At 44.4% G+C, this 26239-nt stretch overlaps 2 long non-coding RNA genes across 4 annotated transcripts; one reads left to right on the forward strand and one right to left on the reverse strand.

Moving 5' to 3' along the window:
* Positions 1-4607: 4607 nt before the first annotated feature.
* Positions 4608-16743, reverse strand: LOC126534942 (uncharacterized). Of its 2 annotated transcripts, XR_011895722.1 has the most exons (5): positions 16485-16743; positions 14107-14243; positions 10905-10975; positions 9927-10010; positions 4608-4692 (listed from the first exon to the last, which is right to left on the reverse strand). It is a non-coding gene; the product is annotated as an uncharacterized lncRNA (long non-coding RNA). The 2 variants fall into 2 exon arrangements; XR_011895721.1 differs by lacking the exon at positions 16485-16743 and having other exon boundaries at positions 14107-14522.
* LOC140219452 (uncharacterized) lies at positions 4618-26232 on the forward strand. 2 transcript variants are annotated; one of them, XR_011895723.1, is made up of 2 exons: positions 4618-4709; positions 26006-26232. It is a non-coding gene; the product is annotated as an uncharacterized lncRNA (long non-coding RNA). The 2 variants fall into 2 exon arrangements; XR_011895724.1 differs by lacking the exon at positions 26006-26232 and adding an exon at positions 14529-14628 and having other exon boundaries at positions 4619-4709.
* Positions 26233-26239: the final 7 nt, after the last annotated feature.

Here is a 26239-nt window from a genome sequence, read left to right on the forward strand (position 1 = left end):
AGCATGTACATGTTACGTTGACAAAGGCTGGTCCACCAGCCGAGCGTCAGTCAAACATACTGTGCTTATTCAACGTAGTTGTATTGCTTCAAGGCTTTACAACGTTTCCGATGGCCAATTTGCTTCTTGAATACAGAGCAAGGTCAAATCACGGCTTTCAGGTCTTTTCCTGATTGAAATAAACATACCAACAATATATGTGCATTTTTGTAGGCGATATAAAAATCATAGAGGCTCAATGAATTAAACAATGTCTAAGGCTAGCACAAACACGTTTGAAAAAGTTACGACGGCGAATGTAATGCACTGCCATATTTTATTCTTCGTCAACAATATTGTAAAGCAGTTTAGAAGTAGTTGTTTGCCATTATTAATTGCAGCTGACAGTGGCTTGGATCTGCCGAAATGTATTACAAACGTTGGCAGGTGTCGTTGTAGATAGAAAACTGCGGCGCTTTTTTAAAGCTCTCAAGCTGTTCTTTGCAGATTGGAGGTATGCTTTCTATGGAAGAGTTTCTCACACGGAGGTCATACCACCCATCATATGGTGTGCGTGCCACATATGGTGTGTTATCTATAAAAAATAAAAAGTAAGCATGTTACATGTCTTTCAATAGCGATTCACTTGCACTGAACATCAATTCACTAAAGAAAGCATCTGTGAATGATAGCGTACAGGTTTTATTATTGAGAGAACCCGTTCACAGGTGCATGCAAAACAGGGAAGCTCACACGTCAGTAACAGCCAAGCTGTTTAATCAACTTCTGTCAAACAAAGGACCAAGCAGGACTCCTTAAAGGCTACTCAACAATATACCATATTCACACTATCAATCAGGCGATAGAGAAATGTGCGGAATAAAAGCAACCCTTATATATAGTTTTCATTGATTACGAGAAGCGTTTGATTCAGTCGAAACCTCAGCAGTCAGGGAGGCATTATGGAATCAGGGTGTAGACGAGCTGTATTTAAATAATGAAATATGTCTAAAGCGGCTTCACAGCCACCGTAGTCCTCCATTAAGAAAGCAACACAATCCCAATCAAGAAAGGCCTCAGGCAGGGAGGTATGATCTCTCCAAGGCTATTCACAGCGTGTTTACAGGAGGTATTCAAAGACCTGGATTGGGAAGAATTGGGGATAAGAGTCAATGGAGAATACCCTAGTAACTTGCGATTCGCTGATGATATTGCCTTGCTTAGTAACTCAGGAGACCAATTGCAATGCATGCTCATTGACTTGGAGAGCAAAAGCAGAAGGGTGGGAATAAAAATTGATTTCCAGAAAACTAAAATAATGTTAAACAGTCTCGAAACAGAACAGGAGTTTACGATAGGTAGCGAGGCACTGGAGTACATTCAGGGTGCAGGTGAAGCGCACTGCTCAGTAGAGTAGGATGAATGACTAGGGCTTTTATTGCCGTGCGTACGGTGGAATACAGTGTCGTATGCAGCCTATGGACATTATGTGACACCAAATTGACGCACCAGCGAAAAAAAGACAATAATAATAGAGGGTTCTTGAAAGAAAGCTGCGTCCCATAGCATACATAAGGCGTAACGGCTAATGTCAAGGATGCTTAGTAGGCACGCTAGTTAATGTGCCTGTGCTTTCGTTAATGCCAGCTGACACGGCGTTAAACTTATAGATTAGGTAAGACTCGGAGAATTCGCGATCGTGATGGGAATGAAAGCCTGATTCCAGTATAGTGGCCCTGAGTTTTTCGGGAGAGTGCCCCGGTAAGCGAATATGTCTTGATAATGGAAGGTTAGGACGAGAATTGGCATGCGATCTGTGATTATTAAAGCGTATTTGAAACGAGGTTTCTGTTTGTTGAATATACCGTTTTCTGCAAACTGTGCACTGCAGCATGCACACAACATTCGAGGTATCGCAATTAAAAGATCCGCGAAGTTTTAGGGTAAAGTCTGAGGACGTACTAATCACTCTCTCTGTGGTTTGCATGTGCAAACACACCTTGCAACGGCCTTTGTTGCATTTGTTGCAATTTTATCGTATCGCGGAGGTTTTTACACCGTTGGTACACGACGCGAGGCGGTTCAGGAAAAATATCGAGAAGATGTTCACTTTGGGAAAGGATATTGTGATGGCGTTTCAATGTAGAAAAGACTTTTGGCGCTGATGCCTAGAATGTTAGTACAAGATTGGTGCGGTTGGGTTTTTCGGGTAACCTGTTTTCGCTAAGAATATCGGCTCTGTTTTATTGATCTGCATATGGCGTCGTCAATTAACGTTGACGGATACTGCCGTTTAACGAGAGTAGTTTTGAGTTGTTCGCAATTAGGAATGAAATCTTATGCGATCCGAACACAATCGCTTGAAGCGGTGAGCCTGACTGTAGGGGATACGAGTTTTCCAATGTCGCACATGGCTGCTCCGGAAATGTGGAAGCTGGTTTCTATCAGTAGGTTTGCGATAAAGTTTTGTCAATAATGTACCTTGCGATAGCGTATCTGTGATGTCCAGAAAGTTGACCGAAGTTGACGAGTAATAGAGCGCAAAATTTGATTGAAGGGTTAAAGTGATTGAACCCTTCAATGAACTTTAACAGGCTAACCTTTCCGTGAGCCCAAATTAAGAAGATATCGTCAATACAGTGCTTATAAAGCAAAGTTAGGACTGGATAAAAAATCATTTTCCAGAACACCCATGAAGATATTCGCTTAATTTGGGCCTATTCGAGTTCCCATTGGCGTACCACTAATCTGAACATAGTGGCAGTTATTAAATTCAATGTTATTGCGCTCAAGAATAAGCTTTAACAACGATCCCAGGGTTTCTTTATCAACAGGTTTCTCGAAATAAGAATCTTCATAAGTCTTAAGGACTGCTGCAATTGCATCGGCCTGCGGTATGTTAGTATAAAGGGAGGTGACGTCGAGTGTTACAAGGATCGCGTTATGCGGAATGGCAAGATTTATTACATCTTGAAAAAAGTGATTGGTATCTTTTACAAACGACGGAAATGTTTCGGGAATCTGGTTAATAGGAGAGTCTACGTAGCGCGTTAGGTTCTCAGATGTAGTGTTTATGCCTGAAATAATCGGGTGGCCCGGGTTACCTCGTTTGTGAATATTCGGGAGCAAGTAAAATCTACCAGCCACATGACTGAGCGGTACAAGAGACCGAGCGGTTTATTCATCTATCTTTTTCTCTTTTAGTTGTGCTATAAGCGTATCCTTCAAAAATGCCCTTAATGAAATCGGTTGGGTCGTCCGGAAGTGCTTCGTAGAAAGTGGCATCCGAGAGTTGTCTGGTAGCTTCCGCTGTTTAATCTTGCTTACTAAGGAGAACAATTGTCCCTCCCTCATCTGCAGGTTTAATAACAATGTCATGGTTATTTCCTAATTGTTCTAGGGCTCTTTTTTCTTCCTTCGTCAGATTCGGTCGGTAAGGAACTCGGGTCTTGTATGCCACGTGGATATCACGTTGTACAGCATTGATGTATATATCTAGACATTTATCGCGTTGCGGTGGTGGTGTCCAGTGCTTGTGTGTGGGCACAACTAGACTAGTCTCGTAAGTACTTTCACGGTTATGAAAGTACTCTTTAAGGCGCATGTTTCGAGAAAAGTTGTCTAGGTCTTTTAAAAGCTGAAATTCAATGAACCCACCTGAGCCTGGGCAAAAAGTAAGATCTTCCGATAAGGCAGGTATATGAGCTTTGGAAGGAGTAACCGTGGAAAGCTTTACAGCATTGATGCTCGGTTCAGTGGGCTTATAAGTGATGGTTCAACGAGGACATTTTTTGTATTGGCAATACATTCAGAAGGGGCTACGCCTCCGCGAAAAAACTTATTATGTTTGAGCGCGGATAAGTTGTTGTTCTTGGTATGTTTAAAGACTGTAACGTTTTCAGATTCACGCCTCCCCAACTGCGAGGGGCTTTTCTTGGCTATCAAGACGCAACATACACGATTTGTAGTGATCAACAACTACACGCCGTAACTCCAACGAGGCATTATTGGATATCTGTTGCCGCTTTGTTTTGTTAAAAGCCGAAAGTTCGGAGGAGGCCGGTTTCAGTCTTAGCTGTAAGCCTTTTGAAACTACAGAAGCGCTCAAGTAGGATGACAACGTGGTAACATGCAACTGTAGCATGTACATGTTACGTTGACAAAGGCTGGTCCACCAGCCGAGCGTCAGTCAAACATACTGTGCTTATTCAACGTAGTTGTATTGCTTCAAGGCTTTACAACGTTTCCGATGGCCAATTTGCTTCTTGAATACAGAGCAAGGTCAAATCACGGCTTTCAGGTCTTTTCCTGATTGAAATAAACATACCAACAATATATGTGCATTTTTGTAGGCGATATAAAAATCATAGAGGCTCAATGAATTAAACAATGTCTAAGGCTAGCACAAACACGTTTGAAAAAGTTACGACGGCGAATGTAATGCACTGCCATATTTTATTCTTCGTCAACAATATTGTAAAGCAGTTTAGAAGTAGTTGTTTGCCATTATTAATTGCAGCTGACAGTGGCTTGGATCTGCCGAAATGTATTACAAACGTTGGCAGGTGTCGTTGTAGATAGAAAACTGCGGCGCTTTTTTAAAGCTCTCAAGCTGTTCTTTGCAGATTGGAGGTATGCTTTCTATGGAAGAGTTTCTCACACGGAGGTCATACCACCCATCATATGGTGTGCGTGCCACATATGGTGTGTTATCTATAAAAAATAAAAAAGTAAGCATGTTACATGTCTTTCAATAGCGATTCACTTGCACTGAACATCAATTCACTAAAGAAAGCATCTGTGAATGATAGCGTACAGGTTTTATTATTGAGAGAACCCGTTCACAGGTGCATGCAAAACAGGGAAGCTCACACGTCAGTAACAGCCAAGCTGTTTAATCAAGTTCGCACAGCCTGCGGAAATCCTAAGTGTGCTGTTTGCCACCGCTCGGACTCTACCCAATACTCCCCCTCCCCCCCCCCCCCTCCGAAGCGCTTCCAAACTTATCTTCAGTTTCATCCCTATAGTCAGGCCTCTTTAAACGCTACGCTGTAACGAAACTTGCTAGTTCTATTATCCCCTCCGCTTTACCCTCATAGGACACATTGTACAATACATTGCACATTAACTGCAATACTTGTCAAAATAAGTAAATGGTAAAGATATAAAATATTGATCCATGGTGTACAGGTAGCTGGATGCGCAACTGTACGAAAGTAGTTTAGGCGCTTTATTGTCGACAAATAGTGTTGAAATGGCCAGCTGTGTGATCTGTACCATTGCGTCTCCACTGTTGACAGAAAACACTCATAATATGCGTTTATAAAGTAGTGAAGTAACATGAAACGCGACAGCGTTGTGTCTAAATTCCCACCGACCAAATGATATTCATACATGCATGTTGCGTGTTTCTTGTGGACAATGCACGAGGGCGCCCCGAAGACGACGAACGCCCTCTGGCTCTAGAGATGTTGGCTGATCTGGCCAGAGCTGCAGTTTTCCTTTGTTAATATACATTGTAAATAGTCTCCAATTCTTAATCCTTCGTTCGCGTAGCATTTTGGTGGAGGGTGCCGTTCGCCGTCTTCACCACAGAGCTCCACAGCGGCCGCGCCGTCCTGCTTTCCGCCATGGCTCCCGGTGAAGACACCTCGTCTGCGTTTACTCGTGCGACCACGACAACAACGTACATTATGGTTACCAATCAGCGCGATCCTGGCATATTCTCTGGCCAAGATAATGTTGACGCTGAGGACTGGCTCAGCCTGTATGAGTGTATTAGCCGGAGCAAACACTGGGTCCCTACCAAAATACTAGCCAATGTCCTATTCTACTTGGGCGGAACCCCTCGTGGTTGGTTTCGGACACGCGAGGACGAAATCTCTAGCTGGCATGCTTTCAATGAGAAGCTCAGTGACCTCTTGAGAAATCCCACCGATCGGCAGCTGGCTGCTAGAAAAGAGCTCGCTACCCCAGTTCAGTCTTCTACTGAATCTTATGTTTCGTACATACAAGACGTGCTCGCTTTTTTCCGGAAAGTGGAAGACAAACCGTTCGAGGTTGACACAGATGGTCACGTACTCAGATTGATCGCGGACGATCCGTTCAACTGGTTGGCCTTCAACAATGTGTCCACCATAGACGTCATTGTCAAGGAATGACGCCACTTGCAGCTTGCCAAAAGCCGCGGCATCATTCCACAGTTCTCCTGGCTCCCTTACGAGGGTACGACGTCGTATGGGGTCGACCTTACCGCTTCACCACCCTTAAATGAGAATGTAACACGTATTGTTCGCCTCGAGCTCGAGGCTACAAGTCATGCGCCGTTCCACCTGCGCCCACTTGACCCCACGATTGACGAACGAGCCCCAGCGATCTCTCCATTTCAGACAGTTGTGCGGTAAAAATTTGCAAACCCCGGTTTTCCTGCTGCCTCTCCGTCTCCCGACCTGACACCCGACCGGTGCCGACAGCTACGCTTCACAGCGATCTGTAGTCCCCTCCCAAATACTGCAACCCTACGGAGTCGAGAACTCTGGACGACAAGCCAATTTGCTTCCGTTGCCTCCGCATTTCCCACGTCGCTCGCCATTCGCCGTATTCGAGCTCCTTTTCCCCGTCTTCTCGCCAATATACCGACCCGCGGTGTTACTCGGCTCGCCGTATGCCTCCTACCTCTGTCGTATCCGTCGATGGCAGTCGTCCTGCTCGCTCGCCGTCACCTGAGCGCCGTTGGACCCCGTCGCCCCAGCCTATTCGTCGCCGACCAATTATGGACCCTCCCGGACGGAAAACTAGACCATGCAGCTCCTGGGGGCAGTGCTGCATTATCTTCGTCGTGTCGAAATCCTCCATTGACGCTCCCAACGAACCAGAACTTACTTGAAGTTCACGTCGACGGTGTCCCTATGACGGTGTTAATCACTGGAGTGACGAACAAGCTGGCGTCCTACTAAGTGAATTAAGTACTCAGGGTATCCACAAGTGATAACTTCCCACCGCACAAGTGCACTGTCCGCCACGCGGTCTTCCGCTGGGGCACAATGCACTTGTGCGGTGGGAAGTTATGGCTTGTGGATACCCTGAGTACTTAATTGACTCAGTAGGATGTCAGCTTGTTCGCACAGTACCCACCCAGCTTGGACTCCCCAAAATACGGGCTTGGATACCGTACGTCCCCGGCATAAGCGAGACTCTTGCACGCGCCCTGCGGTCATATGACGTGCAGATTGCGCACATGCCCTCCCGGAAACTTAGACACGAGCTCGTGCATGTAAAAAAACCGTTTGGAAAAGGACAAGTTCGCAGGCGTGGTATATGTCATTCCGTGTGCGGACTGTCCGTATGTCTACGTCGGTGAAACCGACAACTTCAAAACAAGACCTAAGCTAGACATGAATGGCACCCAGAAACGACACGTTGCATTGAATGCCTTGGTCGAACACTGCGCAACCGCATCACATACGGTTAACTGGGAGAAATCTGACGTGACTGCCAAGGAACGAAATCATTCTGCGCGTGTTTATCTCGAGTCCCTAATAATCAAAACCACGGCGCACACTCTTAATGGCAACGAGGGCAATCTGCCGCCCATGTATGCCAGGCGCTTTAGTCATGTTTTGAGCCAGCCATAAGAAGTGGCGCCAGTTCTGCATCTTGCTTCATTGTGAACAAGGCTCCCGTGCGGGAGCCGAAACGTAAATAACTATATTAAAGCATTTTGGTCGGTGTCCAGACCTCTTCCTTTTAAGTGTGCATCATCCCGACCAGACTGGCTTCCGTCATACACTCAACTTCAAAATTTATTTGTATTAAACACAAAGAATATCTGCAAGAAGGTTCTTCCTAATATTCATAGATATTACAACTATAAGTATAACTCTGATCATCGATGATCACATCGTAAAATAACTGTATTATAAGTATTCCTTTTTCCAAGCTGGTTCCAGCGTGTTATCAATCGAGAGTGTTTATTAACTTTCACTTTATATATTCCGAGTAGCATTACTTGTGAAGGTTTTCCTTAGTCTTTCCTAAAACAATTGTTAAGAATAAGCGGGAACTTTCGTACACGTGAAATTTTAGTGATAACGAATTCCTGTAGACCCCATCTACTATGACTGTCCATGTAGGCAAATGGCCGAAACCTTTTATGTACAACCTGTTACGGACTGCAGACGGGCTCCTTCCTCGTGCTTCCGTCTGGGCACGCTTCTCCCTCTAGTGGCATCGCCACCAAATCTGCACAATGTGATTTGCACTGGGTCCTAATTGACGTAGAATCTGATAGCGCACTTGTAGCGCTGGTGTGCATGAGCGTGTACTGCACCTGGCCTCCTCTATCGCGAATCTCTGTATACGCGGGTTCGATTCTGCCCTGCCTCGTAGAAATTTAAAAGGACCTTTTTTTTTAGATAAGGGCCACCGCGAAAAAAAAAAGTTACGGCCACATTTTTCAGACTGCACTACTTTCGGGATCAGTTCGCTGTGCTAGCTCACTGTGCTTCAGACTGTGCTGTCTTCAGAATCAGTCCACTGCCTTGTTTGGATAGCCTCGGGTTACTTCCAATAGATAAACCTGAATACCCCAGAAAGCGGATGGGATAACGGCGCCGTGGTAGCTCATTTTGTAAGAGCATAGCACGCGTGACGCTCGTGCTCCACCTTCAACCAGTTGCGTTTTTTCATGCAATTTAGTTTCGCTTGATGTATAGTTAGCTCATTTCAGGTAATATGGACGAGTAATTGCCCCCATGCGGTCCCTGGTGTCCTTGTTAGCTTCTTATGATTCGGGTGTTTCCTTTCTGCTGTTCACACACACACACACACACACACACACACACACACACACACACACACACACACACACACACACACACATATATATATATATATATATATATATATATTTATATATATATATATACTTAGGTTAAGGAAACTGGTAAAGAGCATGGCGCAGAATTAGTACCGGCACTGCTACAGAAAATTCCTCTCTTTCTGCAACCGCAATGTTGATACAGTTGCACCCTCCACGACCCCTAAATAGTCTCATGACCCGTATATCCGCACTTTATGATGCACCGCACTACACCTTACAAGCACACCACCTCCATCCATGCCATAGTGGCTTAACAAACACGTCACTCTTTTCCGGTCTGCAGTGCGGACAGCGCGGCTTTATTCAATGGAACCCCAAGCTTGCGTCGTTCGAGTGCCTCATCGAGGCTTGCTCCGTCAGCAGCCTCTCAGCAAAAGTGCAAACCATGCTTTTTCACCTGCACAAAAGACAGCCTCTTTGATGCCATTAGGCCGATGATAACGTCATGATTGTTTCACAAGATCTGTAAAAAAAAATGCCGGCGAAGCCCTTCAAACGCCTGGCATACGGACAACTCTGAATGTCACGTGGACGGCTTCGTTGTGTGCACAGTGCGTAAGTGCTGCCGATGCCTGTTTTGGTTCCAAGTCTCCTTGTTTCCTTTTTTCCGAGGGCAACAGCGACATTGGTCATCCGAACAACGAGTGAGCCCCAACATCTAGCTCCGCCCACCAGAGCGACGTTCTTAGACTTTCCACGTGAAGTTGCTACTTGCCAATTTCCTAATCGTGCCTGAAACATGCAGCGTAACCATTTGACATAGGCAACCATTATATGCAAAAGTTCACATGCTTGTCCGTCATGTCTACGTAATGGTGTTGTAATAGTTGATCACACCTCTTCATGTAATGCAGGCCTCATAATATTGACGGAAAGTTTGCATCTTTAGAATTTCTGTATGTTTGAAGGCTTCATAAATGCGAAATCACAGTGTAAGACATCCTAACCAACACTGTGGAAGGGAAAGAGCTTGCTACCACGTTCATATCTATTATAATAAAAACAATGAATAATTAGTTGCAATGTCCAAAGTAGCAAATAATGTAGTTGTCTTCGCAATACATACCGTCAACGTAGTCCACATAAAAGACACCGCAGCTGTAGTTCGATGTTGCATACACCAATTTTTCGTTAGTGCTCACTGGCGCTCCTAAATGTTTAATTAAAAGGAAAATGTAAAGAAAAGAACATCCTCAATATATACTCTGAAAAGTGACAAATATCGTGATGGCTACGTTTTTGTTAATTTTTAAAAATCACTCTTGGTGTCAACTGGTACACGATGTAAACATATTAGCTGCACATCCATCACTTAATGTAACACATCTCAGTATGCGAAGAATAAAAAAAGCTAATTTTACTGAAAGTCCGTGAAATCTCAACCGCGTGAACTTCTGAGTGTATGTTACTTGATTGAAGACACATTGATGACACTTGTGGCTCTCGGTTCGTCTGGACAGATTCCCTTCCTGATTACACTTTGCATCTTATGGACCTTCAACGAGCAGGCAAAAATCTTCGAACAATGGATCACGTAGCGTTGTGCACAGCTTCTCCATAAATAACCTCATAAGGTATGCCTAACCTAGTCGCTCACATGCCTGAGGCCACGTCCATCTCATCGTCACCTTAAAAGACCCTGCTGCAGTGCTTGAAGTGAGTTGAAGTCTACTAGGTTGAGTTAAATTAAAGTACTTATTCTTGCGACTACATACAGCTACTTAGTTTTCTTAGTGCTTCCGTCCTTATTTCAGTATAGCTAATATGAGATCGTGTAATGTAACTAAAGGAAAATAACTAGAAAACGCTATTGCATGCTCATGAGGACTAACTTATTTAGGTCTGGAACATAAAAAGGCGGCTTGCTAATTTCGTCATTACGTTTGAGTGTGAAGAAAGCAATTACTAACCGCAACAAGGGCTGGTAGATATCAACTCCGTATTTGTAAAGCATGCTATTATGTTATCTTTTAAATTATATTGATGATCGGGAAACACAATCTCTAAACACGTGTGTCAAACATATGTACCCATCTCGACGTACCTGTAATTCCTGCCAACATAATATTGGTCATATTCTCCGGAACCTCTCCTCGATATGGAAGGGTAACCCACCTGTGGATGTAAAAGTAGTCTTTCTCATTCACCAGAGCACAAAGATGAACATAGGCAATATTCGGAAGGCATTAATGACGACAATGCGAGCAGCTCTGGGCCATTAGACCACATAGCTCCAGAAATCAAGTTTCGCTCTAAGGCTTGATATGTTCCTCTATGGCCTTGAAGCGCGATTTTTAGATATAAATCTCTATATATTTAGACGCAGATGCTCTACAAATTTCAAAGCTGTAGCTAGAACATCAGCCGTGCCAACGAAGCCACCAGTCAAGGTGCAAATCCCAGTTTCTGGCCATCGCTTGTGTCTGCTTGCTGTTTCAGCGTAACAGTTATGTTCGGTGGAACTGACGCGCAAGCTGTCGAGAAGTGGTTGTCATCCTCTCAGTGCGTGCGGCCGACACAAAGTTGGACGAGGCCACTGAACTTGAAACCTACTTTTTTTCCACTTCACTGCTGTCGCGAGTGACCGGTTCTGCAACCAAGATGATGTCACCTACTGGGCCGCATAAGCGGTTATATAACTGTCGCAGAAGTAATAAATGTGTGCCAGTACTGACCAACTGCGGCACCAACGAAAACGACGCGACCGCTTGTGCCACGGCACGCTCTCAGGTGTAGCAGACTTGGCTCAGGCTCTCGACATTGACCGCAATAGTACACAGTTGAACCTGGTCAGAAACTTCATACGTTAGGGGGCGGGGGGCACCTGGCAGCACGAAAGGCCTTGCGTAACATCTTTTTATGATGAGCAAGACCAAGATTAGGTCACGCAAGAGCTGGCCCACACTCGTATATCACCTATCGAGGCTGGGCGAATCTTTTGGTTTGATCAATTTCAACGTAGTCTCAGTACACCAAGGTTTAGTTTGTTTTTTTCTGGCTGTATTGTTTTGCGTTTAAATGGCTTCGTGTAAGCGTCCTTAAAAACTGATCAAGACAACTCGTACGCTTTGTCACAGTCTTTCTTATTTACAACACGTCTTGGCAATTTATGCGCATTATCTTTTAGGGATATTTCTAAAGTGCGATTGGATTAATAGCCTGAAATGTGAAGTCCTCGTTTTTAGAAAGACGCGAAGGCAAGACAGATGAATTAACAAGTACAAATATTGTTAAGAGATCGCTGCCGTGAGCAGTGATGACGCTTCGCCCAATGTTTGGTGTGTCAACAGTTCTAGTAAAAACATCTAGTAAGCTTTCGTACTTACCTTTAATACCAGTAGGGATAGTAATTGTATTAGTGCAAGCATTTGATTCAAGTACCTGCAATGCGTTTCAGCGAAATAGGCTATCGTGCAGCATGTTAATATTTATGTCACAACCCAAAACTAAACGGTAGTGGTTATCGTTTACTCAGGGTAGCAGATTATCGATGTACTTAAGAAAATTAACCCCATTCCTTTCCGGTGGACCATATAACACAGAAACAAATAGTACAACCGTGAACAGTCAAAATCTTAAAATAAGCATTATTTTGGGTGAAGTCGTTCAATAATTCGCAATGAAAGTTCACCATAGTGAGCAACAGAACAGCATCTCCTTTCGTGTTGAATAGGTTCATGTAACGAGACATAGGCTGATATTTGCAATCGTTGCGATACCATGTTTCGCACTGCAGGACAACGTCAAATAAACAATAAAAAAAGAACACAGCAATATGTTGCTTTCTTTGTGCTCATTGCGTTCAGATTGCGTGTTTAAATGTAAGAATGAGGTAGACTTATTTCTTCTGGGAAATATTTCTAACCTCGCTTGGTGTGAAGTTTTTCAGTCATGTTAACTGTTGCAGGAACCCGCTGCGGACGCTTAGTGGCTATGGTGTTGGTCTGCTACCGTCGCGAGATCGAATATTGGCCATGACGGTTGCATTTCTACATAGGGGTAAAATGCGAAAACACCGGTGTATTATATTTAGGTGCACCTTAATGTGCCCCAGGTGTTCCAAATTAATCCAAACTCCCAATCCGAATCCCAATCCAATCCGAATTCCCCACTGCGGCGTGCCTCATAATTAGAGCGCGATTTTGGCTCATCTAACCCCACAATTTTAATAATTTTTAATTTACTGTGGCAGTTAAGGACGACGTCCGATGTACACCTGCAATCGCTTATTCCATTTTATAGGAGCACTGAACTCCCGATATGCGTAGTGCACATGACGTGTCAGTTTCTCGCGCGATATCTTTACCATCCCGAGTTCACGCACACTTTCATTGTTTCTCTTTCTTTCTCGCAATAACTTCCCAAAAAGCTTATTTAGTGTTGGGCAGTGGTACTCGTTCCCGAAAATGGAAGTACGATCAGATTCACCAAGATCAGTGGCGCATAGGCGCTTTTTTTCAAACCTCTTAAATGAGCCTATCACATTTCGAACGCAAACAAAACTTAACGACAGCATTCGGACAGGCACTGTCTTTCCGCGGTGCACGGTGACAACCGTCGACCTCTGCGTCTCAGATGGCCTCATTAACCAGACCGCCAAGCTTTGGTAAAACTGCAAAAGAAGATTTTCGCTTTTCGATGAATGGCACATCTTTAATTTAAACGTTTCTCTTGCATGAGTACTGTTCCTGTGTTGTCGAGCTCTATGCGAGGCCACACGCTTAACGTCCAAATTCCCGACATTCGGCTGTCCAAGCAGTGTTTTCTTTTCTTTAAAAAAGAATACAGGTTTTCTTTCTTTAGTAGCAGCACAGTGTGTGGTCATTGCGTCAAACTGAGTGCTGAAGAAATCAGTCAAATGTTTCATATCTTTCTATTCCTTTCGTTGTTATTTTTCGACAGCGCTTCATATGTCATGCATTTCTATTATACAATATTCCCCACAAACCTGTGCACAGGAGGACCAAAGTAAGTAAGTATGTCGGCTCCGCTGCAGCTGCTGCTGAGATGCCAGTCAGGTAGAAAATGAGGCTCCTTTGAAGCCAAGGGTCATACCAGTTCAAGGCCACGGGTAACTAATGTCACCGGCAATGTTTCGGAAGCAGCGGCTTTGTATACTTCTTCGTATATCGTCCTTCGCCGTAGGAATCCCTCGTTACTATTTGCTTTTACCATATCTACCAAGGTGCTACCGAATTGGTCGTCGCAAATAAATAATCACGAGTAATAAAGATTCAGAGGCTTACTTGCCGCCACCGTCAACAAAAGAACGGTTAAAATATATGGTGTTGTCGGTTATGTTGGACGTCCTGTCAACATTGCACCAGACCGTACTGTTTTTAGTTGACAGCGTAGTCCAAATCGCTTCCGTGGTGTTCATAAACTGAAAAAAAGAAATGGATAAACTGTAAATATTAGGTTCAATTTGTGAACCCGTCTACCTAATTGCAGCGTGCCATATATATATATTCCAGAGGTACAATAACTGTGCCTTTCTAGCAGCCGTACTATTCATGAATATACAGGGTGATCCTTCTTAACATTTTAAGGAGCAGACATGAATATCCCACAAAAAAATCTTTATGTTCTGTGTAAATGTGCATAACATTTCAAATAATAAGCATAATCAACAAAAAGAACAAAATATATTGCGGAATTTTTTTTTCAGTAAGAAGGGGAAAATCCCAGCAGGAAACTGGAAGTGGGTTTCACCCAAGCCTCCTGCGGCTTCGTTTGAACTTGCATAAACAGGCATAATCATATGTGAACCATAGGTGTATAGGTGTACCTTTCATTTGCTCTACAGCCCATGAGCGACAACACTCCAGGTGAATATCTCGCAGCGGCCTGTCTCATCTGGCCTTGCTCTAACTAGAAGAAATGGAGTCCATCGAGGGGCCCGATTTCGATTATTCATATCCTGAGAAGCCAACAAAGTATGCCATCAAGGAAAACATAGGGGAAATTACTTGTACTTACCAAGTGAATTAAAGAAATTATAAATAAATGGCATTGAAAGAAGAGCACAAAACGACATGCCGCAAGTGGGGAACGATCCCACGTCTTCGCATTACGCGTGCGATGGTCTTACCAATTGAGCTACCGCGATGCCGTTTCCCCATCCACTTTCTTGGGTATATATGTGTTGCTACTAGAACTAACCTTGATATTGTTAGCCGGCGCCAACACTGACAAACCTTCGCAGCGGATGTGGAACATCCTTTCCGCCGCAGGCCTCGCGAGTACGTGATCTTTCTGGGTGAAGGCAACTGGTCAATAAATCCGCGCATGCTACCTGAAGGCATCAATGTTGCCGGATTCGCAAATGAATGGTACACCTATGGTGCACATATGATTGTGCCTGTCGTTCTTACGTAACGATAGTCTGGAATCCGGCAACATTGAGGCCTTCAGGGAGCACGTGTGAGTTTATTGACCAGTTGCCTCTACCCATCATAGTTGCCTTCGTTGACAATTCGCCTCTTTTCCGCTCTATGGCTGAAATTGAAGGCGCGAACAGTCGTCGGTTACGATCCCATCCTTACGTCGACAATACGAAGACGCGTTCCTAAGCTGTGACGCCAGCTTCTGCGTGAGATCAACCAGCGTACGAGCTCATCGCTTTCTTAGGCGGTGCAGCAGAACTGTGACACTGGCTGATATAGGAGCGTTCAAGTGTGTCTCTGACGCTGCCGTAAGCGCAGAACGCAGCTCAGTGGCATCTGCAAAGGGTAAAGGCGGCGGCGCTAGCACGTAGTGTTTGTGGCAAAGCAATAAATCAACCCCGGGTGCAGCTGAATGTCTTCATTGTAAAGGCAGCGTCTGTGCACATGAAATGTACTTCGGTCGACAGAGAATAATTCCTTCGGTATACGGGTCTCTTCATTGTAAAGGCATGCGACTCTATTAGTTTATTCGAGCGGTCAGATAGAAGGCACAGTAATAGGCTGCATAAAATTGAAACAATTACGAGGTAAATAAACTATAATGATTTAAGAAAAGTAAATATTTACATAGGCATAGATGTGCCGTAATAGGAACACTGTGATAGAATATATTGAACGCGCAAATACCTGTGTAGGGAATATGGCCTATTTTATACAAGGGAGTAAGGGTCATGCATGGCAGCGTTTCCCTGCATTGCAGCACTGTCTTGCGCCTCCCAAAGCACCGATCACCGAGTCCTCCATCAGGTGTAGCGCTCGTACCTTCCAGTGCTCAACGCCCATCTCCGAGCACCTGGTGCCTCCCTGATATCTCGTCCACGCGAGTGAACGGTGGTTAGTTTTGGGGGGGGTCAGTTTTCGACTCGTCGGGCAAATCAAGAGCGTTTCGGTCGACATGGAGTCGATAGTCCGCTCGCTGCCCAGCATCGTGGTGCAACATGCTACCAACAACAACAACAACACAAAAGCAACAACAGCAATGCCAGTAGACGATGACGTGAAGGTGACTCGAAATTCTGCTCCAGGGTCATATGAATTTGAAAACATCAAATAATAATTGGTCAAAACGCAAATACACTCGCGTCGTGACTTTCGGAAATGCTACGCATTACCCGATGATGATTGCCGCCGTAGTTTTTTTTTTTTTTTTCAAGAAAAAGCAACGCATTATAACTTACCAGCGAAACACTGTAATTCACGAATAAAGGAGGAACGGTGGTGGTTGGGCTAGAGAAAGACCGTGCTGGCGTTGCGTTCAAAACGAAGACGACTATTGCAATCATGCTGAGTTTCCCCATCCTCTTTAAGACTGGATCTTCAGAAGCAGATCATGGTTCTATACTTGCGCCTTTTTATATACACGTGCTTTCTCCTGTGACGTTAGCAGCTGTCTGGATATCATGCGTAATTTTAATGCCACTGCGTTTTCATATTTGTTTTGTATGAGGACATGCCTTGTCGTAAAAGGGGAGTAGAGAAAATATATTCGGCTGTTAAAAGTTCAACGAACTTTCAATAACGTGCTTTACAGCTGTTGAAATGTCACGGGCGCGTCTTGGAAATTCCTTCTTGAAGTATCGCAACTGTCTTACTTTTAGAAGGGTGCTGAAATGAAATTTTGAGCTAGTTGATACCAAAAAGTTAGATTCGCATTGAACACAAATGTTCCAGCCTTTCAGGTTGGACCTAAGTTAAACGCTCAAAAATGACCACAGAAGTTATCTAGCTACTCGCCAAATTACGCGTAGAAGTAGGCGCTATTCTCAATTTAGAGGCGTAATCTTTTTTTGCATCTGACTCCTTCATGTTAAAGGTATTGAAAAAGGAACTTATGCAGAGTGCGCGGACAATTTTACCTGCAATTCCTCAGTTTCGATTAATAAGGGTGGGACAAGACGCCCTGTCGATCGCAATCGAGCACGATCGCAATCGCATTGCTCGGTCGTGAATGACTCCTTTGCGGAAGCTGCAGGATGAAGAAAAAGGCAATCCAGAACTTTGATTTGTGTCAGCCTCGATTCCTAACAAATATGGTGATGTGACACCGGTATGCACGTCACAAATAGCAGCGCAATGAGAACACTGTGGCACCAAGAGCGCATCTGGCGCATTTTATGGTATCTGGAGAATTGAAATTCCCTTTACTTACTATTTCAATATTCGTGAGTGTGCATTACGTTTTCTGCAATACCGCTAATCAAATGATATTGTGGATGATACAATCAATGGGAGTAGGAAACAACTTTACATGTGTAGATACCAAAGCGGAAAAAAAGCTCAATATAAGGAAACCAAACCTGTTTTCTCGCTCAAATATTGTCCCATAGCATGTGCGAGAGTCGGGGCGGGCAAACTCTCGCGCACGGTCGTGGGTCGTTTCATTGAGGTTGGGTTTTTGCGGGTGAATGTCTTTCCCCGTGTGAGCGGGGAACCAGGAGAGGTTAATCATGAATAAAGCTTTTTATTTGGGGTATATGCTAGCATATGAACAAATCGCAAAGAACAGCGATAAGTGCGATACTCATCGTCAATGGCTCAAAAAACATCGGCGGGTCAAGTGCGCAAAATATTTACGTATGTCTCACTGTACATTCAAGTGCTATTCGCGTTTTTCGGGAATGCTTGGAAATACACAGCCTCATTCGCATCGGGCGCGCTACCTTATTAGTAGAACCGGGCTATATGTAAATACGCATCGTTTCCTGCATGCCTGGGGCCAGTACTAGTGATGTTAAACTATAAGTGGTTACTTTTATCAATAGTATCGATAGTTCAAGTACTAAACAACAATCGGTGTGGAAAAAAGGAATGCTATGGATAGCACTCTTGATACTACAAAGCCAAGCGACATAGCGCATGAAATCTCTGTAATATAAACAAGACAGTGGTTTCACGCAACATATACAGACACGCACTAAGCACAGTGCGATAGCGGTACAGCGCTTCACGTTAACGCAGTGCTGGCGACGCATTAAAGCATAAAGGCGGACAGCCCTCCGCACCACGGCTGCAGATTATCTTTTACTAGCTTATCATGGAGACAGTATAAGGTCACCCGACTGGGTTCACGAGTAGCTGGCGTTGAAACTACAGTCAAGAAGGAGCGACTCTTCAGAATTTTAAAGGCAAAGCCGAAACTCCAGAATAAGCCTTTTTGTAATTCCTCTACAGTGTTCTTGTGTATACTTGCAACCTCAGTATCCGTTTACCCGGCCCCCAGGGACGCTATGATTTGTCCATAGGTGGCCAGACTGGTCAGTTAGAGCACCGAAGGCAACTCACGATGACCCATACACATGTTCAAACTTGAATTGCCGTGATGCCACATGTGGTCATGGTAGTCCCCCGTCAGAAATACGGGCTAAGTGTGACGGCAAGAGATTTGCAACCAGTGCCATCTTTTCAACCTTTTTATGTGTTATGGTGCCGGGCACGCCGTCCCCGAAATCACTCAGTGATAAAAGGAATGATACAACAGTATGATTTATGGCAGCAAATAAGAGTTATTAGAAAAACCCATTCATTTTCGTCATTCAGAGTACAAATATGGAACCATCCTGTTTTGACCACTACCCACCTCATGACTCGAGCACATGATGAGGACGCCATTCAGACTGCGACGCATTCCAGTGTGCAAAGTATCTGTGGACGCGAACCAGCCACTGCTCTAAATCGAAGCCGGCAACTCATAACGCGCGAAACCACTCGAGTGAAGGTAGCTTAGTGGGAGTCTTTGACGAATCATTGGGCAATGCCGTAAGAGACAGAATGTGCCCCTTTTGGATCCAGCCAGACTTGTATATTACGACAGGACGAATACTCTCGCAGCCGAAAAGCCCAACGACCAAGGCGACAACTCGCGTCCTTCACAAGAGGCAGCTAGCAAAGGGCGTGGGGATCGCTCATGACTGCGAAGAGCGGCCATGTAAGTACGGGTGGAATTTTTTGACCGCTCAGAGTAAGGCCAGGCAATGGCGCGCTGTTGCGTTCCGGAGCAGAAATAGGGCTGTGGGCGCATGTGTGACTTGTTCCTAGCAATGCTGATGGTGAGCAAGGGCAGCGCCTGTGCCTTGCCTATTGGCGGCCCTGAGAATTTCAGTGGGTGGAGTTGGGTAGAAGTGGGCCTCTATAGGTGGTAAGGTAATGAAATCGATTAGCGCAGAGAACGCGAAGGCTTGTTCGTAGTCGCATGAGGAAGTCACGTCCCTCTCTAAAAAATGCGTAAGAGGACGAGGGACCTCCGCGAAATTTCGTACAACCACACCGAAAGTACCACCATAATCCAACAAAGCTCCGAAGATCTTTAACGGAGCACGGCACTAGCAAGTTCTTGACGGCACGAATCTTGTCAGGGTCTGGCCGACCTCCGGTGGCAATTACAAGATGGCCAAGCGCTGTTATTTGCCGGCTACCGAAATTAAACATGGCGGAGTGCATTGGAAGACCATCTCGACGAGAGAAAGCTAGAATTGTAGATGTACTCGTAAGGTGGCTTTTGAACGTTGGAGAAAACACAATGACGTTGTCGAGGTAACAGGCAATTTGACGCTTTATAGCGTCTAAGACTCCATCATCCATCCGAATGTAGCTGGAGTATTACAGTGTCCAAAAGGCACAAGCCTAAATTGCTCGAGCCCATTAGGTGTAATAAACGTTGTCTTTTCGTGATCCGTGTCGTCGACAGACATCTGCCGTTACCCGTAGTATAGATTAAGGATGAGAAACATTTGTCTACGTGAAGGCGGTCAAGGGCGTGATCAGTGCGCCGCGTGAGATATACGCGTACGTCCTGGCTTATTATGCTCTTCAAAGGTCGATAGTCCACCCACGAGCTCCAGCTTTCATCCTTATTCTTGGCCATGATAACAGGAGAGGCCCATGGGCTCGAGGATGCTTCAATGGCGCCTTTGGCAAGAATTTCAAGCTGAATTCTTCACATTCAGAAGAGAGAAATTCAAGCTCAATGACTTCACATTCAGCGTGAGACACGCGATAACGTCGCCTGACAATATCATTAGCACCATCGGTATGAATATGGCCAGTGACCAGGCACGATTGCCCTAATGCACGATCGTCGAAGTCAAAAATATCTTTGTAAGTTGTAAGAAGACTGCTGAGCACAGTGGCCTGGTCGGGCAGAACATTAGGAGCAATCATCTTCGTAAATGTGTAAGGGAGCAAACGAGAGGTGCTAGATGCAGTGAAGGTTCATTGAACGTCACTATCTAGGACAAATGTGTGGCATGGGGAACACGGCCACAGTGTTATTGCACTTGCTCTTTACACGGAACTTCATGGCGACGCCGACGACCAAAATGCGCCTGAAGTGTCCCTATAATTGATGTCACAATAAAAGAAACTCAAGGAAGCTAAACGGGAGTAATTTCATGACGGTGTTGTGGAGACTGCTAGGCACACAAACGAATTCAGAGAAACCTAGAAGGGTGATTGTTTGGGCTAATTGGTTTTCCATTTTAGATATTGTGGCATAGCGCGAAGCGGGGACAAAGGACGCAAAAAAAAAACGAAGGACAATCAGAGAAACCGTTTCAGATATGGTGGTAGGCGAACCAATTTGCTTTAGTTTTAACGTGATCGCGATAACAGCTCCTACCGCCGAAAATCCAGTGTTGGTGGCAGCATCGGTGGAGTTGTCTGTGAGCAAATATTTTGGTACATATTAAGGTATTTCCATATGCCACGGCTTACTTGTATCACATGCGGTGTATGGGGGTATATTGCTACAACATTCTACCACTAAAATTGCTCATATGTTGTCTGACCTTCTTGTCACAATTGTGCATTGGAAACTTGAGAATAAAAGCCCACAAAAAAAGTCATCAATCAAACCACCGACATCGCATGTCTTTTATGTTAAATATTCTCAGACTTCATTATTACAAGTGCGAAACAATAACAGAAACCTTAAAACTATGTAACTTTTATGGCGCGGTTGTGCACCAACTCCGGGATCGGCATACGGAAGGGGCCGCGGTTCTACCAGAAAGCTCGGCTTCGTGCATAGCGTTCGCCGCCAGACTTTTCAGTAAACATTATTGTTACATAAGCAGCAGTTGCCGGCAGACGTGAGAACGAGTCGGGGATCTTTGAATTCTGTCGCCTTCCACTTTTATACAGGTGAAGCTTAAGCGCCCTCAAATATTTTTCTCGTACCTCATTTTTCTATCATCACAATTATTACCTGTACATCTTTGCCCCAGCACTGTGTAGTCAGTCGGTATTTGCACTGGATTACATCTCTGCCTCAGCGCATTGTTTTTGTTGTATTTAAGAAACCTGCCTATAGAGCTCTTCTAGGCTGTACCGGGGGCACACTAGAACTTAGAATACCAGCTGCATAGTGAGCTCAATCTTTCTTTTCAAAACAGGTGTTTCAACAAACGCAGCGGCGAAATTCTTCACGACCGGCAACGCTTACTTGCAATTCTGTGTGGGCGCCTTCTACGGGCGTTCGCCTTGAACTCGCGAAGCCGTTGCTGACATTTTAATGCGCTTGCTGCCCAGGGTTCCCGATGCATGTCGCATTTATTCAATACCGCCTGTCAAGCCAAGTATAAACATTGCAATATGGTGCTTGCCATGGAATGTTAGTATGTGATATTTTACTGCTAAATCGTTTGAAACGCTAGCACTTCGCAGAAGCAGCATTTGATAAATGAATTTTTAACTTTATCGAGAAAACATAAATTGGTTTGATACTCCAAGCGTGACACATATCACATCGAAGACAAGGAGAACTGTAAAACAAAAATTTTTAACAGTGGAATTTTACCTGAATAGATAAATAAATTACAAAATGTAATTGAAAAGTAATCGCGTAGGTTATCAGCTAAATGGTTAAATTCTAGAGAAAGTGGAATTGCCTGCAAAAAAAAAAATACGGGCAGTAACGAACAAATAACGCACCAAAAACGCACTTTGCATCGACGCACTGGAATTTCGGAAGGCTTAAATATATAAAGAGAAACTGAAAAGTTATATTTTGCTATAGCGCTATTGTTTTTTGATCCGCAGTCCGTGAAAGGGCAGATAGTGCTCCCGTGCTAAGAAGGACTTGTGACTCGACAAATCCACGTTGCCAACTAGGTTTACAAAAAATTGCTCAAACGTCACTGTGAATTAACTGTATAGATTATATCGTTTATTGCGCCAAATAAACTCGCAGCGAATTTAATACAAGAAACATATGTGAAAACTTCATGTTATAAAGGACTCAGAGTTACTTTTAATGACAGGTAAATTTAGAGTAATCCTCACACGCCCAATCTAGCACAGGAAACTTAGAGCGTCTTTCACAGAAAACTCATTGTGTCATACACGCGCCATAAACACATGAAACTCATTGTCATTGGGAGGGGAAGCTGCTCTCATTGTGTCATGCGTAGACCCTGCGAGGCTCTACGAATGACACAATGGGAGCAGCTTCCCCTCCCCCCCCCCCCCCAACCCAACTTCCAAGTAGATTTATATTGACGTTCAACATCTATCGGCCAGAATTTTAGGTCAAGGCGGCGGAGGATAAATAACCAAACCTAAAGAGCAGTTATCAGTTGCACGTGAATTTACATTGATTATTCCGAAGAACACTAAATTATCAGCATTTGTTGTCTGTGAATTATAATTGAGCAATCATTGTTACCTCGTGAAGTGCCGCACGACGTGAAAGTGGGTAAGCTCGTTCCTCTCGCAAATCAATGTGCGCGTTGCTCAGGCCACACTCCCCATATTTTTTGCGTGTTCGTTTTATTCTTTGTGAATATTTTATTCACTCTTACACAGTCAAGCCTTTAACATGGTCAACTTCTTCCAGACTAACCAGTGGTTTTGAAATATGTATCTCTGGTAAAAGGCAAGTTGCTCTCTTTGATAATGACACTGACTCTGTAGCTTCACTGTTTTTGATGTATAAGTTGCCCAAATTGGCATAAAGATAGGAATGCTTGTATTGGAATACTTATTGTGTGGACATTCGAGGCTCCTTTTTCGCTCACCGGAGTCGTCAATCCCGCCGTGCTGTCACTATATTCATGGCGCACAACCGAGCCGCACGCCGATCATTAGAAGCTATCCGGAGACCTGAACGGGGCGCACTGAGTTTGGCTGCAGCACAACCTAATTAAGGGGATCTACTGCTCATGTCTGCTCAATCGGCTCTGCCGTGCCGACAGGGAAGCGTCCTGTGGTCAACTGATCGTACGAGTGTTAGGTGCGCCAACACTAACCTTCCTGCAAGCATGTTTGGCACGCCCGATAGCTTATTATTTGTGGGCATGTAAAATCGGGCTGCATACATGGGCGTGAAGGGAAAGGACAGCAAGTGCCAACATAAAGATGAGTCTATCATTTCCTAATGCTGACAAATGCCAGTGGTTGTCGTGCACCTCATGTCGCGCACTATCGAGGGCTGCAAGCTTGCAAAAGCAACAGCGGGAATGCTCATCATGCGACCCTCCTGATATGCCTTTCTGGTATGCCTGATAGCTATGCAGGACGGTATTTTTGCTATGCTGCAGCAGCTGCATTGTCTTCTGAACTTAAATGTCACCTCCGCGTATTGCTAGACCGACGTCTAAGCAGCTGGAGCGTGCTGCTAAGCCCCAGTAACGATGGCTGCGATTGTCCTTTAGAGCAGAACTGACCATTTTTTTTTCAAATATATTACTTTTTGACGCAACGCCAAGAGCGCTCTGGCCCTCATTGTTGAATGGATTTGTGGGACCTAGGTTTTAAGATCGTGCAACATCTAGATGCCAAGACAATTCTGTTGCGACGGAGCAATGAGTCAAGAGTAGCCAAGGAAAGCAACATGAAACTTTAGTTAGACTGGCTACGAGAACAGGCTAGGCATGCTTTTCTCAGATTTAAAAGGTCTATTCTGACGCATAAGATATCTGATATATTATTAATTAAGACTAATTGTGTAATTACCTTGAGTGAAAAAGTATATGAGTATCTCCAAGCTACGTGGAATTCGCATATTTTAAAGTTTCGGTAAAGTTACTTGGGTCACCCTGTATAACCACTGTTCAAAGATGGAAAAAGTGCTGCCGGTGAGCGTACCTCTGTTTTCTGTAGCAAAGCAAAAGAATTTCGAGTATAATATATGATCATGTAACGTAGGCTCATGCCTAGCTATAAAGCAAACCAATATGTTATGAAAAAGCGTGATATATTGAACAGATATTCTTATTTGCTTGAACTTTTTAAGCAATTCAGAATGTGGATGTCAACCCATTCCAGGGGTTTCCTTCAAGTGGGTATCTGCTACTTCGACACAACAGGTACAGGATCCCTAAATGCAGCGTATATGTGTCGTCCTTGACTGTCCACACACCAGTGGTTGGTATTCATCGGTCAACAAGAATCACACATCGTATTTGTAGTTGTAACATTGGTGCCTAAGCACCTCAATATGGCGTCTTCAACTGATTCTGTGTTATTTCGACGTAGCTTGCAAGGAATGCAGTATAGAAAACGAACAATTTCATTGCAATAACTTTGTGACATTTGTCGTTGACAAACATAACAATTTCGGAAGGTTACACGTTCACAATGACAACAAAATGCAAAATTGCATGCCTCGCCGTTTACTATAAAGCATACAGCTTAACGCTTGAATAAGCCTTCACTTCACATGGATACCAACGGGTGCTTTGAATCGGCATACTTGGTTTAAATTAGTACACAGCTGTGTTCTTCCTGAAATGTTCTTGCGTAGTCGTCTAGTTTGATGCGAGATCATCAAATGGCCTAATGAGCGATAAATCCGACGTCTGTAGCAGCAAACGGTACTTAAGTTCCCAGTGACTGCGACGTCACGTAACGGAGACGTCACACCACAAGCGCAACTCGACGGAGCAGAGAGGGCGAAAGGAAGCACCAGCTCAACAGTAGTGTGCCAGGTATTGCGTGAGAGGAGAAGGCATCGCCGCGACGCCACCTCATGTCACCCTCGCTCTCAGAAGCTGTGGTGCGGTCCTCATGCCTCCCTCTCACTCCCGTTGGGCTTAACTGCTGCGCGCACCTAACGGCCTTGATGGCCGCTGCTGCTTCCTCGGTCTCTCGTCGCGCCGGACGCGAGCGGTATGCTGCGTAGGCACCACCGGCTGATGCTCCTTGCTGGCTCTGGCAGCGCGTAGCGCTTTGGTACATTACTCCCAGGGCCATTCATAAGCCTCAGAGCAATTCAGTACTCAAGAGGCAATGAATTACTCTCAGAGAATGCATTACTCGCAGGGCGATGCATTACTCCCAGGGCAATTCATTACTCCCAGGGCAAAACTCGGACTGCTCAGCGGCATTCAATTGGGCTTGAATGTTTTCGCCTTCACAACGTACATGTGCTAAAGCGTTCTCGAATAATCCTATTGTTCTTACAGATTTATACGCCTCTCACAACTTATATTCGCGTATCCTGATGCCTAAAACTGTTGTTCTTGCTCTGGAATTTTCCCTTCGGTTCGAAACGTATATTCACCCTCGTATGAAATATTTCAAAGGGCAAGTTACGCGAAGCATTTCATGTGGAATATATAAATACGGTATTTACGATACGTCATATGCATTCTTGTGTGTATTTTTTTTTATAATCTAAATGCGTCACTTCAAAAAATATTTCTTCATGTGTTGACATTACAAGCAGAACATTACAAAATATAAAAATGTTTTTTTTTTCTAGAAGCGACTCTTCATTGCAGCGAAAGAACAATGCTTCCCTATAGCATGATGTATACGAGGTTAAGGATAACGACATGACCGAAAAAGCATAAGCAACAATGACGACCGCAAGATGCCGGCGCTTTATGGATGTGTGCCTGTGCTGTCGCACTGCAGCAGACTACCGACTACCCTTTCGTCTCTGTAATGTCCTGACCTTTAGAGTAAATAAATCATAAAAAGAAATGAGTTTTGC

Source organism: Dermacentor andersoni, chromosome 7 (assembly GCF_023375885.2).
Source record: "Dermacentor andersoni chromosome 7, qqDerAnde1_hic_scaffold, whole genome shotgun sequence".
Classification (NCBI taxonomy): domain Eukaryota; kingdom Metazoa; phylum Arthropoda; class Arachnida; order Ixodida; family Ixodidae; genus Dermacentor; species Dermacentor andersoni.